Source organism: Scyliorhinus canicula, chromosome 18 (assembly GCF_902713615.1).
Source record: "Scyliorhinus canicula chromosome 18, sScyCan1.1, whole genome shotgun sequence".
In the NCBI taxonomy this organism is placed as follows: domain Eukaryota; kingdom Metazoa; phylum Chordata; class Chondrichthyes; order Carcharhiniformes; family Scyliorhinidae; genus Scyliorhinus; species Scyliorhinus canicula.
In genome coordinates, this window is record NC_052163.1 from 12,272,769 (window position 1) to 12,292,598 (window position 19,830).

At 42.5% G+C, this 19,830-nt stretch overlaps 1 protein-coding gene across 1 annotated transcript in view; it reads right to left on the bottom strand.

The window, feature by feature from the left end:
• The window catches only part of aspscr1 (ASPSCR1 tether for SLC2A4, UBX domain containing), a 235,646-nt gene that overhangs the window by 36,460 nt on the left and 179,356 nt on the right, over positions 1–19,830 (bottom strand). The window lies entirely within an intron of this gene.

Genomic DNA, 19,830 nt, shown 5'->3' on the forward strand with positions numbered 1-19,830 from the left:
GGTCCCAGGTTTGGTTCCCCGCTGAGTCACTGTCTGTGCGGAGTCTGCACGTTCTCCCCGTGCCTGTGTGTGTTTTCTCCGGGTGCTCTGGTTTCCTCCCACAGTCCAAAGACGTGCAGGTTAGGTAGATTGGCCATGATAAATTGCCCTTTGTGACCAAAAAAAGGTTAGGTGGGGTTATTGGGTTACGGGGATAGGGTGGAAGTGAGGACTTAAGTGGGTCGGTGCAGACTCGATGGGCCGATTGGCCTCCTTCTGCACTGTATGTTCTATGTTCTATGAAGCTTGCAGGGAACATAAAGACTGATACTAAGAGTTTCTACAGATATGTGAAGAGAAAGAGATTGGTAAACAGAAATGTAGGCCCACTACAGACAGAAACAGGGGAATGCATAATAAGGGACAAAGAAATGGCTGAGCAATTAAATACATACTTTGCTTCTGTCTTCACAAATGAGGACACAAATCAGATCCCAGAAATCTTGGAGAATGAAAGGTTTAGTGAGAGGGAAGAACTGAGGGAGATCAACATGAGTAGAGAAATGGTGCTGGGAAAACTGATAGCATTGAAGGCAGATAAATCCCCAGGGCCTGAGAATCTGCATCGCAGAGTGCTTAAGGAGGTGGCTCTGGAAATAGTGGATGCATCGGTGGTGATCTTCCGGGATTCTATAGACTCTGGAACTGTCCCTGCAGATTGGAGAGTAGCTTACGTCCCTCCGATATTCAAAAAGGGTGGTAGAGAGAAAGCAGGGAATTATAGACCAGTGAGCCTAACATCGGTAGTGGGGAAAATGCGTGAATCCATTATCAAGGACTTTATAGCGGAACATTTAGAAAGCGGTGGCAGGATCAGTCAGAGTCAGCATGGATTTATGAAGGGAAAATCATGCTTGACAAATCTGTTGGAATTCTTTGAAGAAGTAACCAGTACAGTCGCCAAGGGGGAGCCAGTCGATGTGGTATATTTGGACTTTCAGAAGGCGTTTGACAAAGTCCCGCAGAAGAGATTCTTGTGCAAAATTAAAGTGCATGGGATTGGGGAAATGTATTGAGGTGGATAGAAAACTGGTTGACAGAGAGGAAACAAAGAGTAGGGATTAATGGGTCCTTTTCAAATTGGCAGGCAGTAACCAGTGGGGTAGCACAGGGATCGGTGCTGGGACCCCAGCTACTCACAATATATATTAGTGATTTGGATGAGGGAACAAAATGTAACATCTCAAAGTTTGCAGATGCTACCAAATTAGGTGGGAGGGTGAATTGTGACGAGGGTGCACGGATCCTACAGCAAGATCGGGACAGGTTGGGTGAGTGGGCAAACCAATGGCAGATGCAGTATAATTTTGATAAGTGTGAGGTTATTCACTTTGTAAGCAATAACAGGAAGGCAGATTACTACCTGAATGGTTGTAAATTGGGAGAGGGGAGAGTGCAGCGGGACCTGGCTGTCCTTGTGCACCATTGCTGTAGGATCCCTGCATCCTCATCACAATTCACCCTCCCACCTAATTTGGTACCATCTGCAAACTTTGAGATGTTACATTTTGTTCCCTCATCCAAATCATTAATATATATTGTAAATAGCTGGGGTCCCAGCACCGATCCCTGTGGTACCCCACTGGTTACTGCCTGCCAATTTGAAAAGGACCCATTAATCCCTACTCTTTGTTTCCGCTCTGTCAACCAGTTTTCTATCCACCTCAATACATTTTCCCCAATCCCGTGCGCTTTAATGTTGCAGGTGCAGCAGGTGGTAAAGAAGGCTAATGGTATGTTGGCCTTCATTGCAAGAGGTTTCAAGTATAGAAGCAGGGGTGTGTTGCTGCAATTGTACAGTGCTTTGGTGAGGCCACATTTGGAGTATTGTGCGCAGTTTTGGTCTCCTTCTCTGAGGAAGGATGTTCTTGCTTTTGAGGGAGTGCAGCGAAGGTTTACCAGACTGATTCCAGGGATGGCGGGACTGTCATATGAGGAGAGAGTGACTAGGTTGGGATTGTTCTAGCTGAAGTTCAGAAGAATGAGGGGGGATCTCATAGAGACTTATAAAATTCTAACAGGATTCGACAGGGTAGATGCAGGGAAGATGTTACTAATGAGAGGTGTGTCCAGAACCAGGGGTCACAGCCTGAGGATTCAGGGTAAACCATTTCGGACAGAGATAAGGAGACACTTCTTCACACAAACAGTGGTGAGCCTGTGGAATACATCACCACAGGAAGTAGTTGATGCTAAATCTTTGAATATATTCAAGAGACGGTTGGATATAGCACTTGGGGAGAATGGGATAAAAGGCTATGGGGAGAAAGCAGGATTAGGCTATTGAGTTGGATGATCAGCCATGGTCGTGATGAATGGCGGAGCAGGCTCGGAGGGCCAAAAGGCCTCCTCCTGCTCCTATCTTCTATGTATCTATGTATCTATTATGTTACAGTAAGAAGTCTTACAACACCAGTTTAAAGTCCAACAGATTTGTTTCAAACACGAGCTTTCGGAGCACTGCTCTTTCCTCAAATGGAGTAACCGGTATAAGATAGCGGTCTGAAGCAATTAGAATAACAAATGTAATAATCCCCTTGAATGAAATAAAGACAGCACATTGGAAACACACATGCGGTCTGACAGTATCTGCGGGGAGAGAAATAGGGTTATGTTCAAGTCTGTGATCTTTCATTAGAACCCCCTGCATTTGATGGCCTTTTTAAATCTTTGACCCTTATACATTACTCTTGGATGAGCCACAAATCCCTATTGATTTGAGAGTCCAGCTTTGCCCGGAGATCTTTCTAAGCTTTCAGTAATGTACTCAAGCAAACAGCAAACTTTGTTCAGTAATTGCTTTTAGGCGCTGGACTAATTTATGCCTCCATTGCACCCCAAGCTTTCTTTTTTTCTTCATTCCTTCATGGGATATGGATGTTGCCCATCCCAAATTTCCCTTGAACTAAATATATCAGAGGGCAGTTAATAGTCAACCTCATTGCTGTGGTCCTGGAGTCACATGCCAGCTAGACCAGGTAAGGGTGGCAGTTTGTCTTTTCGAAAGGACATTTGTGAACCAGATCGGTTTTTACAACAATCGATACTAGCTTTATAATTGAATTTAAATTCCATCAGCTGCCGTGATGGGATATGAACCCATGTCCCCAGAGCATGAGCCTAGGCCTCTGGATTATTAGTAAAGTTACCACTATGCCATCATCTCCCATTTCCCTGGTGTGACACCAGGCCTCAATCAAAAAGTAAAATATGAAGTAATTTATTAAATGAACATGCTAGGGGTGGCACGGTGGCGCAGTGGTTAGCATTGCTGCCTCACGGCGCCACTGACCAGGGTTCGATCACTAAATTGACCCTTAATTGGAAGAAAAAAAAGAATTGGGCAATTTAAATTTACTTTTAAAAAAATCATGCTATTACACATTTAAAGTATTCTTTTAAAATTTAAGAGTACCCAATTCATACTTTTTTTCAATTAAGGGGCAATTTAGTGTGGCCAATCGACCTGCACTGCACATCTTTGGGTTGTGGGGTTGAGACACGGAGAGAATGTGCAAACTCCACACAGGCAGTGACCCGGGGCAGGATCGAACCTGGGACCTCGGCGCCGTGAGACATTTAAAGTAACGCAAGTAGGTAAAATGCCACAATTGCAAGAATCAGCGTTTGTAGAAAACCTTTATAATTAACACGGTTATTTCCCAATATTTCAGAAACATCAACCAAACTCAGTCAATGAAATACAAAATGAACCAAGTACGTACATATTTTGTGCATTATTTTCTATCCCCCTCAAGCAGGCAGCAGTAAAATTTTCAAAAAGGCTTAGTTCAAAACATTATTGTTCAGCTCACTAAGTACAATGAGTCTTGAGAGATCATGTGTCCACCTTCTCCCCCCCCCCCCCCCCCCCCCCCCCCGCCCCAAAAACTAAACTGCAACCAAAGTACATCTCCTGGGGCATTCCGGTCCCACCACAAAATTCCCGTTAGGAATCAATGGTCTGTTTGCTGGTCCTTCAGGTTTTCCGTCCTGCTTGCCATGATTCCTGTGGCGGGCGGGACTTTTTAAAAAAAAAAAAATCATCACCGCCAATGGCTTGGAAGTAGGCACGAGAAGGCGACTGATTCCTGCAGAACTTGTTGGAATTGACACTCAGTGTTTGAACACTTTGCAATTAACCCAGTGATGGGTTTTCCTTTGTGGAGTCCTCCATTCATCCGTCAACAATGGTGGAACGTGGTCTGGAAGCGAGGGGATCAGCTTGACTTCTGCTTTCACGGATTCACAGACGATTTTCTCCCTCCAACATCAATCCCCAGACAATTTATTTTTTGCTTTGATCTCCCTGATGATCAGCAGCGTGCACGCCGAAAGAGGAGCCCGGTACCACAGGATTATTTAAGAAAGGATCTTAAAAATAAAAAATCTGGACAAAAGTGAAACCCGTGGATCAAATTATAGTTTTAAATTTTTCAATTTTAAAAATATATTATGGACATATTAATAAAGACATATCCCCATTTTGACTTGTGTTAAATATATAACTTTACCTAATAATTTGAAAAATGTTTTGCGGTCTGTAAAAGCTGTACAATACTCTTATGACCACCAATATTTGAACTGCTTTTTAGATCAGCGCACAGGAGGTTACTTTATTTGCCTTTATACACAAGTTGCTTGGCCTTATCGCAACAGAGCCTCAAATTCCAGAAAATTCTGTCAATACACAACTGCAAGGTGGACTTTGTAAAGAACCTTGTTTGGCTAAAAGATGATCAGAAGAAAGAAAGTGACAACTATGTCTGTAAGGATGCCAGGGTTTTGTTCCAAGCTGACCAACTTGCCTGGCCTATGGCCATTAACAATGTGCCTTCCTGCTTATACTTCCCTTTCCCCAATGTGCCCACTAAACTGTGAATTCTGGCAAGGATTCAGATCACTACTTATCGATGAAACACAGACAACCGATACAAACCAGAACTGATTAAGCTCTTGCTGACCAGAGGCCAACTCAGTCAACCGGCTACTGCATGGAGCATACTTCTATTTATAGTTCTGCTGAATTAAAACTAAAGCAATTCTTCATCAAAAGGCGTGCATTTCTGAAATTAATCTCAAACAGAAGCATAGTTTTTGCACAGTAACATTTTGCTACCCTCACTAAAATTCAATAAAACTTATAGAAATGATTTGAACCTCAATATCATTTTGATGACCTAATTAAAGTTTTATTTCTGTGGTAGTCAACATACTTTAAAAATTAAAGTTGGCAGTAATGAAGGGATCCGAATCTCCCAAAGAATGCTGAGGTTTCTCTTTGCAAACACATCAAATTCAAAACCAAGTAACTCCAGAACTGGCTACTGGCATGAGACCCATACTTCGTCATTCATAATTATGTTATTTACGATAGCTTACATTTCTGACAAAAAACAAAAAAACCTCCATTCCGCTGGTATATCTTTCATTTCTTTTTAAGCAGGAAAACACCTGGGCAGCACGGTGGCGCAGTGGTTATGGCACCGAGGTCTCGGTTCGATCTCGCCTCTGGGTCACTGTCCGTGTGGCGTTTTCACATTCTCCCTGTGTCTGCGTGGGTCTCACACCCACAACTCAAAGATATGCAGGGTAGGTGGATTGGCCACCCTAAATTTCCCCTTAATTGGGAAAAGCGAATTGGGTACTCTAAATGTAAAAAAAAAAGGAGGAAAACACCTTTTCAATGGAATGTATTATGACTCAGTGGCAAAGTAAGAAAAATGTGTCATTTCTGGGGCAGCACGATGGCACAGTGGTTAGCACTGCTGCCTTATGGCACCAGGTCCCAGGTTTTATCCCGGCTCTGGGTCACTGTCTGTGTGGAGTTTGTACATTCTCCTCGTGTTTGCGTGGGTTTCTCCCCCACAACCCAAAGATGTGCAGGGTAGGCGGATTGGCCATGCTAAATTGCCCCTCAATTGGAAAAAATGAATTGGGTATTCTAAATTTATACAATAAAAAAAGAAAATGTATAATTTCTTTACAATGTCTGTGGAATCCGTAATTATTTTTAAGAATGTCTAAAAGGAACTTTTAGGAGTTTGCATCAATTGTAAAGTGATGTATTGGACAATAAGAAAGAGGGCAACAGCATTCAGCGCACAGATACAAACAGAAAGAGAAGGCAGACAGAGACCTAAAGAGGAACAGAAATGCTTGTGAGAAGAAGCAAATCACTTTCAGGAAGAGGTCAGTTTTTGTGTTTGGCAGAAAAGGAGGTACTGTGCAAGCTGGCTAAAAAGATCAAAACCTGGATAGTTGTGTGAAAACCTTGAAAATGCTAAAGAACTGGATTCTCAGAAGTGGCCAAATATGAACTGGAGTGTTTTGTAATCCCATACGTTCTAAAGGAGAATGCTTGTAGTTGTGGAAGACATATTTTTGTTGTAACAACTATTTAAAGTGAAATTTACCTTTTTATCTGAAGTATCATTCGCCTGTTAATTCATGAAAGTTACAAAAAGTGAAATCTTGTTGTTAATTTCTTCATTTCGTTTCATTTGGTAAATTTGCTTATTGTGATTTACAGGTTGTCTCATGGGGATCATAACAAATGCATCAATAACAGGTTGCCAAGTGTGTGAGAACCCTTAGTATTCATCTGATAACAGCAAATTCTAGTTGCACAGTAACTTCATTGCAGTGTTAACGGGCAGCATGTTAGCACAGTGATTAGCACTGTTGCTTCACAGTGCCAGGGTCCCAGGTTCGATTCCTGGCTTGGGTCACTGTCTGTCGGAGTCTGCACATTCTCCTCGTGTCTGCGTGGGTTTCCTCCGGGTGCTCCGGTTTCCTCCCAAAAGTCCCGAAAGACGTACTGTTAGGTAATTTGGACATTCTGAATTCTCCCTCAGTGTACCCGAACAGGTGCCGGAATGTGGGGACTAGAGGATTTTTACAGTACTTCATTGCAGTGTTAATGTATGCCTGCTTGTGACACTAATAAAGATTATTATTAATGTAAGCCGACTTCTGACACTAATAAATATTATTAAATGAGCTGAACATGGGTTCAGATGTTCACTGTAGAACATTTTCATGTTCATACAGAGAGTTAACAGGCCACAGTAAGTAGTAAAACAGACCGACTGGAATTTGGTTCTGAAGGAAACTACCTCAATGGACAATGTCTGTTCATGGAAATAAATTAGTCAATTTTCTGAACACACATTATAATGTTCCAAATTATAATGAATATTATGGGTGGCACAATGGCACAGTGGTTAGCACTGCTGCCTCACGGCATTGAGGACCCGGGTTCAATCCCGGCTCTGGGTCACTGTCCATGTGGAGTTTGCACATTCTCCCCGTGTCTGCGTGGGACTCACCCCCACAACCCAAAGATGTGCAGCGTTTGTGGTCACTCTAAATTGCCCCTTAATTGGGAAAAAAAGAATTGGGTCCTCTAATTTAATATTTTTAAAAATGTAATGAATATTAAAGACCATGGGATTCATGAAAAATTGGTTGGGAGGATTAAAAATCAACTTAGCAACAGCAAACCAGGCTCTGTTTCACTGAGTGATGTTAAACTACAGGCTACGTGGCTGGGCTCAGCAACTAACCAAGTTCTGTGTTCTCTCCGTACTCATTCATTATGAAAGAATGGATGTCTAGCTTTCTAAAATGAAGAATTTACACTGAGATGTTAGTTAGTTAAACTCAAGAATCCAGGCATCATTAATGTCAGATTTTAAAATGTTGCTACTGATCAGCACTAAAGTAGACATAAAAAAATGCTGGAAATACACAGACCAGTTAGTATCTAAAAAGAGATACATCAGGTTATGACTTTTTAGCACACGCCCTTGATCAATAATTCTGATTTTTAAAAAATTTCCAGTGATAGTTTTTTTCCCATAGTATTAAAATACACTTTTGTAAACAGACACCGAAAGAGGATTTGATTTATTTAATGGGATCTGGATGAATTAAATGAATGGATTAAGGGATGGTTCTGCAGGCTTTAATATGGGGAAATACAAGCTTCAAATCGCTAGTACATGAAACATGTGCACACTTAATGGACGGAACTTAGTTTACAATGGGCCAGTTTTCAGGAATATATTAAAAGGTGACTCTCTCTGCAGGGAGGCACCACTATTTTTTTCTATATTAATTTTCCATCCATTAACAAAAGGTGGAAAAGAAGACAGATTCTTGCACTCAGAAAAGTATCATGTCACAATAAGGCAATGGATTAAGTTAATACTGGATGTACCTGGAGGGTATTTAATTATGATGCAACAGTTAATTACATTTAGAATATTATGTGCAATTTTAAACAATCTACTTACATCAGAAGAAAACTGAAAGATCAAGGACGATTTGAGAATCTGAAACTTGAGGGGATAAACTGGATGGGTTGTTGGAGAAAACAAAGATTACAAGGTGAATCTTCAAAATATTAAGAGGCATGGATAATGTCAAAACATATTACTTGGTGAGATTAAGTAAGCACGGAACACAATTACAAAAATTCAGAAGGCTTGCACAAGGAGAAAGAACGGAATCTCCCCACTCTCTCCCCCTGCCATGTGGCAGAAGACCCAAGGCAGTTTATGCTGTGGCTATTAATGATGATAATAAATATCTGGATAAGAACATGACAAATTACAAAAACTAAACAGGCCATGGAAAGTTGTGATTGTAGTTCTGACTGGGGTTTAGGATTGTTCTATTTGGAATGTAGCTGATTAGATTAACATGTGCTATACAACTTTATTTTGATCATTTATATGCCATGTGTGTTGTTGGCACAGTCAACAAGGTCAACAAAGATGTGCAGGTTAGGTGGATTGGCCATGCTAAATTGCCCTTAGTGTCCAAAACGGTTAGGAGGGGTTATTGGTTTAGGGGGATAGGGTGGATGTGAGGGCTTAAGTGGGTCAGTGCAGACTCAATGGGCCAAATGGCCTCCTTCTGCATTGTATGTTCTATTCATTGGCCACCCCCAATTACTCTTAAGGTGGAGGTGAAAAGCTGCTTTCTTGAGTCGTTGGCAGTCCATACGGTGTAGGAACACGCACAGTGCTGTAAGGGAGGTGGTTCCAGGATTTCTGACCCAGCAACAGTGAAGAAATAGTGATATAGCTCTGAGTCAGGATGAGTTGGAGGGGAGATGTTCCCACACACCTTCCGTCCTTGTTCTTTTAGGTGGCAGCGGTACCAGTTTAAGAAGGTGCTGTCAAAGGAGCCTTCGCAAATTGCTGCAATACATCTTTTAGTTGATGCACACTGATGCACCAGTGGCAGGGGAAGAAAATATTTAGCACTTAAAAAGAAAAATCAACTACCAGGCCGACTTGGCATTTCAATAAGGCTAAAAACATGCCTTCAAATGAGGTTAAATGGTTGAAATAGAATATTCAACATTAATTGGCACATTAATTAGCTTTGACAAAGAGTCATCGGACTCGAAACGTTAGCTCTCTTCTCTCCCTACAGATGCTGCCAGACCTGCTGAGATTTTCCAGCATTTTGACTTTGATTAATTAGCTCCACAGAAAACATATTTTAATCATGTTAAAATCCCACATTAATTTTTTATTTCATGTTAGGCCCTTTGCTTATGAAGGAAAGGAATACGTCAGTTAGACTTTTTTGTTTCAAATCTTCTACGGTGGCACGTCAGTATATGTATTCAAAATTACTTAGAAAATCTGCCTTAAGTCAGAAGTATGTTAATGTGATGAGTTAATGTTAACAAATGGAAAAGCCATGAAGCACTCACCCCCAGCCCCATAGTTGACTATGAAGAGAATGAAATATAATTTCAAACATTATTTGTTTTCCTTTGAACTAACTTCAAATAGTAGTTACTACAGTCAAAATGCATCATAAAAATATCTTCAGGGCCAATAAAACTATTGTCATCAGGATTTCATCTTATTTAGTTACCAACAGACTATTTTCAGCAATGACTGGGAAGAAGAATCATTAAGGAAGGTCTGTAATAACAGATTTAATTTAACAAGATTCAGCTGCATGTTGAAGTTGAGAGCACATATTAATTGAGAGACTGGAATAAGACATTTCCAACTTTGTGCAAAGCAAAATCTCACTATAATCCTGGTAAGAAAGTCAGGTGGCTGAGGCATGGAACCTCGAGAGGTGCTGAATCTATTCTGAATTTCTACAGATGATAATAACCTAAGAAAATCTCAATCAATTTCAGCTGTAAAACGAGGGCACACCAAGAGTAAGTACCATGCCAATTGCCTGGCAACTGTTAAGTTCATTAAAAAAGTATGCATTCATCTCAGAAGTCACGCTCGAAAGTCGCAAATTACAGAAGTGTGAATGAAAAATAAAGTGAGTTTAATAAGTAGCAAGGAACAAGCAGAAATTTAAACGGTTTGGAATTGCAAGAAATAATCTGGATTAAAGCACACAATATAATTGTTCGGCCGCGCTTCATGTGGTCGAAGACGCAGATGTGCCAAGCCTGGAACAGTGCTCCTCCATCTCTCAGTAATGGACAGTATCCAGGGAGTCAGCCTCGGCTCAGTGTTCACACTTTCACCTGAGTGTTAGGAGGTTCTGGTTTCAAGTCCCACTCCTCAGACTTAAGCACATGATGGAGGTGATAGATCAGTACTGGGGGTGTGCTGCACTGCTGGACTTGCCATCTTTTGGACGAAACATGTCCAATATCCATTCTGCCTTCTCCGGTGGGTGAAAAAGAGATCATGGCACGACTGACTGGATGTCACTAAAAGCAATCATCTGGTCATTATTTCATTGTCGATTGCGTGACATCGCACAAATTGGCTGCCACCTTTCTTATACTGTGTCCTTCAGGTTAAGAGTAAACCAAATATTCGCACTGTAAATAACAATGATTCAAAAGGCTGCTATGCCATGATCCTTTAACTTGGTTACTGTTGACAAAACCCAAGTGAAACCGTTCCACTTCAAAAGTGCTTCACTGGCTATAAAGTGCACTGGTAAATCTTGAGGTCAGGAAAGGCACCATACAAATGTACGTTCTTTGTTTTAAAAAAAATGAAAGTCTAGCTTTTAATTATAATTATACATCAAATAAGATACTGAGCTAGGCTGCTGATATAGATTTACAAAATATTAATTGAAGGACTAAACATTATTGGAATAATTGACAGGATTTCTTTCATTTTAGGTTTCATGTCAACAATGACCAGGCTAAAACATCAAGGCATACCAGCCTTTTGAATCATTGCAGTGTGAAGTTGACATTTGGTTCACTCTTCTCAAAAGGATACAAGATAGAAACAACTCCAGTGTTAGTGATAAATGCTGACAGATGTTACAGATATACAGTATATGTACTTGGAATAAACACAGCTAAAGACCGGGATGAAGATGTTAGTCTCAGTGTCAACAAGTATGTCACTTCTAATGCCAATTTAATGCCAAATCCAGCATAAAGATAACTTATCTGTGTCATTTAAAAAACATTTTTTAGAGTACCTAATTATTTATTTTTCCAATTAAGGGGCAATTTATCGTGGCCAATCCACCAACCCTGCACATTTGTGGGTTGTGAAACCCATGCAGACACGGGGAGAATGTGCAAACTCCACACAGACAATGAACCAGGGCCGGGATCGAACCCGGGTCCTCAGCACCGTAGGCAACAGTGCTAACCACTGCGCCCTAACATACTTTAATATAATGCATATATGAAAAATGAATTTATAACTCACCTCCACGGGAAATGGGCACTTTGTTGGATAGTTGATTACCTTGCCTAAGAACTGATAAATATTTACCCAAACGTTCTCACAACATTTAACGCGACTTATTCAAAATTATTATTTGAATGAATATTCTAATTTACAGATGTCTATGGTGGGCACCAAATTTAGAATCTTCAGCACTGTCTACAAATGTAATAACTTGACTATGCTGGCAGTGCCACAATGTAGTAAGATGTGTAATTTTTTTCTCTTTAAATGCAAAAAGAGAGGTTAATTTAATGAGCAGTTTTTCTATATTTACCAGAAATAGTCTGTTCCATTCATTTTAATCTACCTATTTCATATTTAAAAATAAAAACAAATCTGCATCTGTTCTGCCTGGGTATTAAGTGCTCAGTGCACTTTATGTTTATGATCTAACAGGTAAAATCAAATACATTTGTTTCCTGATAAATGCATAACTTGGCTGCCAAAAACATTATGCTTGGACTAAGCTTCTGACTTAGAAAGTGCAGCTGACGATCATCATGCGGCAAATAAATTAATTAGCTCAATTATCTTCAGAAATTTACATCAATACAAATGATGGAAACCTGAACCACCCACTTCAGATCTAACTTTCATCAGAACTCGAGCCTGAAGCATTAAACCATCTTTTTCCCTTCACACTGGCCGGATGATCCATTGTGTCAAATTGTGTGCTTCAGATTTCCATTATTTAAACCGTTATTATTTGTATATGTCATGGAGAATACTTGACGGCAACATTCAGATGAAATAAAACTGAACTCCTACAAGTGGTTTTGTCTGAGTGAAACTTGTCAACACTTGACTGCAGTTAACAAGTAAGTGGTTTGCTGCATGGATCTGGTATGAATTTATCTGCCATCTGACTAGACAATGAATTGCTGGCTATCATCTTCACTCACTGAGTGAAGACTTAACTAATTGAAGTGGTTTTCAAAGAGAACAGCACATACTATCAATGTGCTGACTGCTTTGAAAATCAAGCAACTTCCTGAATGCATTGTGAAAAAGCCATAGAAATAGAACAGTGAAATCTTAGAATTCATCTCAGTATAACCACATCCATCTATTCTGCCTATGATAGTTTGCTTCTGGCAATATGCTTCATGAAGCTGCATGCATATCCTGGGAATTAGTTTACAATATTGAAATACTGTGAAGAGAATGTTGATCAGTATTATTAATCTCTGAAATTTACTCAACACAATCTGCTGTCATACTGCAAATGAATCACAAGTCTTCTCTAATCTGTTAGCAATGCAAACTGCCTTCAACATTTCTCTCAATGCTTAGGAACCCTCAAATGACCACGTGGTTTCCCTTTAAGCACCACTTAAGGGAAACAGTCAATCTAGCGTTAACCTCAATTCAGAATAGAACTTGATTTGCGATGCTCAATGGAACCAATTTCCTCTGTAGTGTAGTGAAAGTCTAATCTATGTAAAAGGACAAGTTTGTAACTTAATTTTATTTCATTTGATAGAAACCTTGGCCCATTGTTAACTTCTGTTTTCAAATAGCTGAAATTCAGTTTTGTCCATATTTTAACGCAATATGAACAAAGCTGGTCATCGACAGAACTGCTTAATCTGACTTTGAGGGCAGCCCGGCGGTGCAGTGGCTAGCACTGCTGCCTCATGGCGCTGAGGTGCCACGTTCGATCCTGGCGCTGGGTCATTGTTCGTGAGGAGTTTCCACATTCTCTCCGTGTTTACGTGGGTTTCGCCCTCACAACCCAAAAAATGTGCAGGGTAGGTGAATTGGCCTTGCTCATTTCCCCTTAACTGGAAAAAATGAATTGGATACTCTAAAAAAAATTTTAAAATAATAATTTTTTTAAAATCTGACTTTGAAAGTTTGTTTTTGTGTAATTGATACCAACAGTCATTCAAAATTCTTCTCCCACTATTTTGTAGACCGACATTAACCCAATTGATTTGGATTATATACTTAGGGCTGACGAAGGCCAAGGCAGAACTTCATCCATCCCACCAACTCTACCCGGACCCACCTTTAGGTCAAGGTTCACTGGTGACAGAGGGCAGACTCCCAGTGTGATTTTCACGATCACTACTCAGGAATATGGGGCACCAGTGTCCAAACAAGTCTTAGCTAAGATTTCAAAGTCCACAAATTAAATTTTTCGTGCCAAACTGGTGCAAGACGCAAACTGGTGCAAGAGGGGAACTCCACAGGACCATCCCCCTCCAACAGAAGATTGAGGTCTTCACTGCCATTACCCTGAACCTATATCCCACCTTCCACTAGAGGTAAAAACACACGAGATTAGAAATGGGATGAGACCGGGCCATACAGCCCCACCTCAGTAACAGGCGAAGAGAGGGCAATTAGATGGGGGTCCTGACACAGATTGAAAACCCAGGTTAGGACAGGAAGGCAGCAAAATGCCTCACCGATGTTTCGGGCCATTCCATGATAATCTTGATTTCAGGCTGGATCATGGAGAAAAATCTGGTCCACCATGTCAGTGTCATTTCCAGTCCTTAACATTATTTTTATTATCGACAACACAGTGAATGTCCACTAATAGAAGACACTTCATGAGCTACGACAAAAATATATTATGGAACAATAATGTGAAACCACAAGTCCCAAATGAAGAAGCCAAAAGTGTTCATCCCACTTCCTACTATCACAGCATGACCCCCATGTGCTGAGAGCTCCGAAACATTTACTCACAAAGAAAATCCAGATGCGGATACTTCACCTTTTATTACTTTGCAAACCACAGCCAGTAGAAACTTAAAATTTCATACAGATTTGTGATTGATTTCATGGACAGCAAGCCTGAATGCAGCCAGTAATTATTAATAATTTGCTTTGTTTCGAGATTTCCATAAAAACTGAACAAAGTTGCTGCATATCTAGAATAACTGAGAATGGGGGTGGTACGGTGGCGCAGTGGTTAGCACTGCTGCCTCACGGTGTAGAGGACTCGGGTTCGATCCCGGCCCCGGTTCACTGTCCATGTGGAGTTTGCACATTCTCCTCATGTCTGCGTGGGTCTCACCCCCACAGCTCAAAGATGTGCAGGATAGGTGGATTGTCCACGATAAATTGCCCCTTAATTGGAAAAAAAGAATTTGGTACTCCAAATTTATTTTTTAAAAAGGTTAACTGGGAATGTGATGCATTTCAATGTTGGATACAACCCAGCCAAAATATGGCATCACTTTACATTATGGTTTTGCTCCAGATATCAAAATTACTGTACAAAGAATGTTTGTTTACCCCCTCCTCTCACACCTACCATTCCTTCCCCCCCCCATGCACACCCACCAAATGATTTCAGCAGGAAGCTAACTAAGCGATGAGTGCCAAGCATGTTTGGCTTTTGCATGACAGGCGGAAAATATACTCAAAAAGTTATCCAGCTGTGAATGGTTGCAAAATGTTTTTCTAGATTCTATTGCAGCCTTTGCACAATATCGCATGGAAGCAGCTCGATAAATTCTCCAAACATTTATTACGAAAAAACACGAACACAGTACTGAAGATATAATCTCAATGCATCCTTGATAAGATTTTTTAAATCCTTTAAAATCTTCTCCGTGTTTAAAATTCTACATATTGCAATCACCGCAACATACTTTTTAATGGTGCGCTAAGAACTTTGATAAATACAAAGTACTCCTCTTCCAATTATCGAGCAGAATAATTAACATTCTGAAAGATAATCAAGAACACTGCGCTGGGTTCTTAACAGATCTCAGTTCAAAGTCCTCTGCTTTCTCATTCTCCTAATGCCGCCACTGAGAGTTGTCAATCACCATCTGGGCAAGTACATCAAAGGCTTGGGGACAGCCTGGAGGGGTCAGAGAAAATTCATGGCAGGAGCTCGGACTCCCACAGAAGGAAGCCCTGAGAATAACAGTTGCCCTATATAGACAAAATTAACGATTGCAACCGTACACTTCAAAAGGCTCCTGCACTGGCAAATACATTCATTCACAAGAGAAAATTGTACACAGTTGGGTCACTTTATTGGCAGACTACACACAGGCATTAGCTGACTGCTCAATGCACTCAGTGGCACAAACAGCATTCCAATCAAACTTTTCCATTTGAAGACAGAAATTAAAGCTGTCGGGATGGGAAAATTCCTTCCATCTCATGATTCAAAGTGATTAAGGCACCACAGGTCTGTTATGAATTTAATGGATAATCTAATGGGAAGTGGGTTCTTCAATGGAATGTCTGAAGCTTGTTTCTCCATTGCGCTTCTTGCGATACTTAGCCCTCGCACCAGCAGCACAGCCCCGACATGAAACCGGTGACATCACGCACAATTATAATCCTGGTTTAAAAACAGCAACGATTTAAGAAAAACGGTTTGAAAATTTAAGTCGCCTAATTTCTTTTTTTGAAAAAAAATTAAAATTTTCCGTCTAAAGCAGAAAGTAAGGACAAGTGTGAGGCGCAGGAAGCCAGAATGGCTGACCTTTCACCCCGAGGATCAGATTTCAAATCCAGCCCCAGAAAGGTGGACAAAAGTCGCCTCCACTATCACTCCCATGGTGGATCCCGATGTGAAGTTAAATCCTTCAAATAGAAAAAAATCTCAGGGCTGAAGAGAAAGACATGTTGCACACATAATAGGTACTTTGAGTGGTTACTATTGCATTCATATAGCAACGTTAATTTCCAAGGATTCACTGCCAATGAATTAACTCTTGAATCGCTGAAATTGTTACATTGGAAAACGTAGCAGCCAATTTGTACACTGCATGGTCCAATGGACAGATAACGGACCAGTTCATCGGTTTTAGCATCCGCGAAAGGATTGAAGATGGCTCCGGCTCCAGAACTCTCCTGTTTTGCTCTGAATAGTGCCACGGAATGTTTAATGTCAACCAGAAAGACAGATCTTGGGCTGATCTTGCCTGAAACAGAATGCCTTATTTCTAACAAAGTGGCAATCCTTCAGTGCTGTACTTTGATCTGGATGACATGCTCTTAAAATATGGCTTGAATCAGAGGTTAAAAGTGTTACCACTGAGCTAAGCTGACATTCAGCTTTGTGGGGTGACTGCATGGACAGTGTGGGTTCAGATCCTAGCTTCAACTGGCATTGGCAGATAGGTTTCTTGTAAACACACAAAACATAGAACCGGCCCTTTGAGCCTGTTGCACCATTCATTATGATCATGGCTGATCTTCAAGTCCAATACCCTGATCCTACCTTCCCCCCATATCCCCTGATCCTTTTAGCCCCAAGAGCTATATCTAATTCCTTCTTGAAATTACACAACGTTTTGCCCTCAATTACTTTTTGTGGTGGTGAATTCCACAGATTCACCACTCTCTGGGTGAAGAAATTTCTCCTCACCTCAGTCCTACAAGATTTACTCCTTATCCTCAAACTATGACCCCTAGTTCTGGACTCTCCGCCATCAGGAACATTCTTTCTGAATCTACCCTGTCTAATCCTGTTAGCCTTTGAGAGATCCCCTCGCTCTCTTCTCAACACCAATGAATATAATCCTAACCGATTTAGTCTCTCCTCATATGACAATCCTGCTATCCGAGGAATCAGCCTGGTAAACCTTCGTGGTACTCCCTCTTTGCAACAATGGTGAACAGTCAATTTCAGTTGGGCTTAGAGACTTAACACCAAACAGGACAAACTAGTCAACAGAGGTAGAGAAAACTTTAAGTTTTCTCTTCAGTTTTTTATGGCAAACTTTAATGGAAATATTCCTATACATCTCAGTCGAGGAAATGGAGATGAATATGCGTATTGTTTGCCAACACAGAATTACATTCAGATATCGTTAATTGAATGGAAATAAAACATTGGTTGATGCATCAATTCCAATCCATTCCATGAATGCTCTGCCCAAAGGCAAGCTCTTGGATCATTGTCTACTATACTTCATCCCGAGTCCGGCTCATTGTCTGCTGATGCTTCATCCCGAGTCCGGCTCATTGTCTGCTGATGCTTCATCCCGAGTCCGGCTCATTGTCTGCTGATGCTTCATCCCGAGTGCGGCTCATTGTCTGCTGATGCTTCATCCCGAATCCGATTTATTGCCTGCTGGTGCTTCATCCCGAGTCCGGCTCATTGTCTGCTGATGCGCATCCTGAACTCGGCTCATTGTAGGCTGATGCTTCATCCTGAGCCAGCTCCGTGTCTGCTGATGCTTCATCCCAAGTCCGGTTCATTGTCTGCTGATGCTTCATCCCGAGCCCAGCTGGCTGCCGATGCTTCATCCCGAGTCCGGCTTATTGTCTGCTGATGCTTCATCCCGAGTCCGGCTCATTGTCTGCTGATGCTTTATCCCGAGCCCAGCTGGCTGCCGATGCTTCATCCCGAGCCCCGCTCAGTGTCTGCTGATACTTCATCCCGAGCCCTGCTCATTGTCTGCTGATTGTTCATCCTGAGCCCGGCTCATTGTCTGCTGATACTTCATCAAGAGCCCTGCTCAGTGTCTGCCGATGCTTCATCCCGAGCCCGGTTCTGTCTGCCGATGCTTCATCCCAAGCCCAGCTCATTGTCTGCCGATGCTTCATCCCGAGTCCAATTCATTGTCTGCCGATGCTTCATCCCGAGTCCGATTCATTGTCCGCTGATGATTCATCCCAAGTTCGATTCATTGTCTGCTGATACTTCATCCCAAGTCCGATTCATTGTCTGCCGATGCGAGGGCAGCACGGTGGCGCAGTGGGTTAGCCCTGCAGCCTCGCGGCACCGAGGTCCCAGGTTCGATCCCGGCTCGGGGTCACTGTCCGTGTGGAGTTTGCACATTCTCCCCGTGTTTGCGTGGGTTTCGCCCCCACAACCCAAAGATGTGCGGGGTAGGTGGATTGGCCACGCTAAATTGCCCCTTAATTGGAAAAAATGAATTGGATACTCTAAATTTATAATAAAAAATAAAAAAAATTATCTGCTGATGCTTCATCCCGAGTCCGATTCATTGTCCGCTGATACTTAATCCCGAGCCCGGCTCATTATCTACTGATGCTTCATCCCAAGTCCGATTCATTGTCCGCTGATGCTTCATCCCAGGTCCGGCTCTGTCTGCCGATGCTTCATTCTGAGCCCGGCTCATTATCTGCTGATGCTTCATCCCGAGTCCGATTCATTGTCTGCTGATGCGTCATCCCGAGCCCGGCTCATTATCCGCTGATGCTTCATCCCAAGTCTGATTCATTGTCTGCTGATACTACATCCCAATCCGATTGACTGTCTGCTGATGCTTCATCCCGAGCCCGGCTCATTGTCTGCCGATGCTTCATCCCTAGTCCGATTCATTGTCTGCCAATGCTCCCGGGTCCGGCTCTGTCCAATGCTTCGACCCGAGCCCGGTTCATTGTCTGCCGATGCCTCATCCCGAGTCCGGCTCACTGTCTGCGATGCTTCATCCCGAGTCCGGCTCTGTCTGCCGATGCTCCATCCTGAGCCCGGCTCTGTCTGCCAATGATTCATCCTGAGTCCGGCTCTGTCTGCCAATGCTCCATCCTGAGCCTGGCTCTGTCTGCGATGCTTCACCCTGAGCCCGGCTCTGTCTGCGATGCTTCACCCTGAGCCCGGCTCTGTCTGCGATGCTCCATCCTGAGCCCGGCTCTGTCTGCGATGCTTCACCCTGAGCCCGGCTCTGTCTGCGATGCTCCATCCTGAGTCCAGCTCTGTCTGCCGATGCTTCATCCTGAGCCCGGCTCTGTCTGCCGATGATTCATCCTGAGCCCGGCTCTGTCTGCCGATGATTCATCCTGAGCCCGGCTCTGTCTGCGATGCTTCACCCTGAGCCCGGCTCTGTCTGCGATGCTCCATCCTGAGCCCGGCTCTTCCTGCCGATGATTCATCCAGAGCCCGGCTCTGTCTGCCGATGATTGATCCTGAGCCCGGCTCTGCCTGCCGATGCTCCATCCTGAGCCCGGCTCTGGCTGCGATGCTCCATCCTGAGCCCGGCTCTGTCTGCCGATGATTCATCCTGAGCCCGGCTCTGTCTGCCGATGATTCATCCTGAGCCCGGCTCTGTCTGCCGATGATTCATCCTGAGTCCGGCTCTGTCTGCCAATGATTCATCCCGAGTCCGGCTCTGTCTGCCGATGCTCC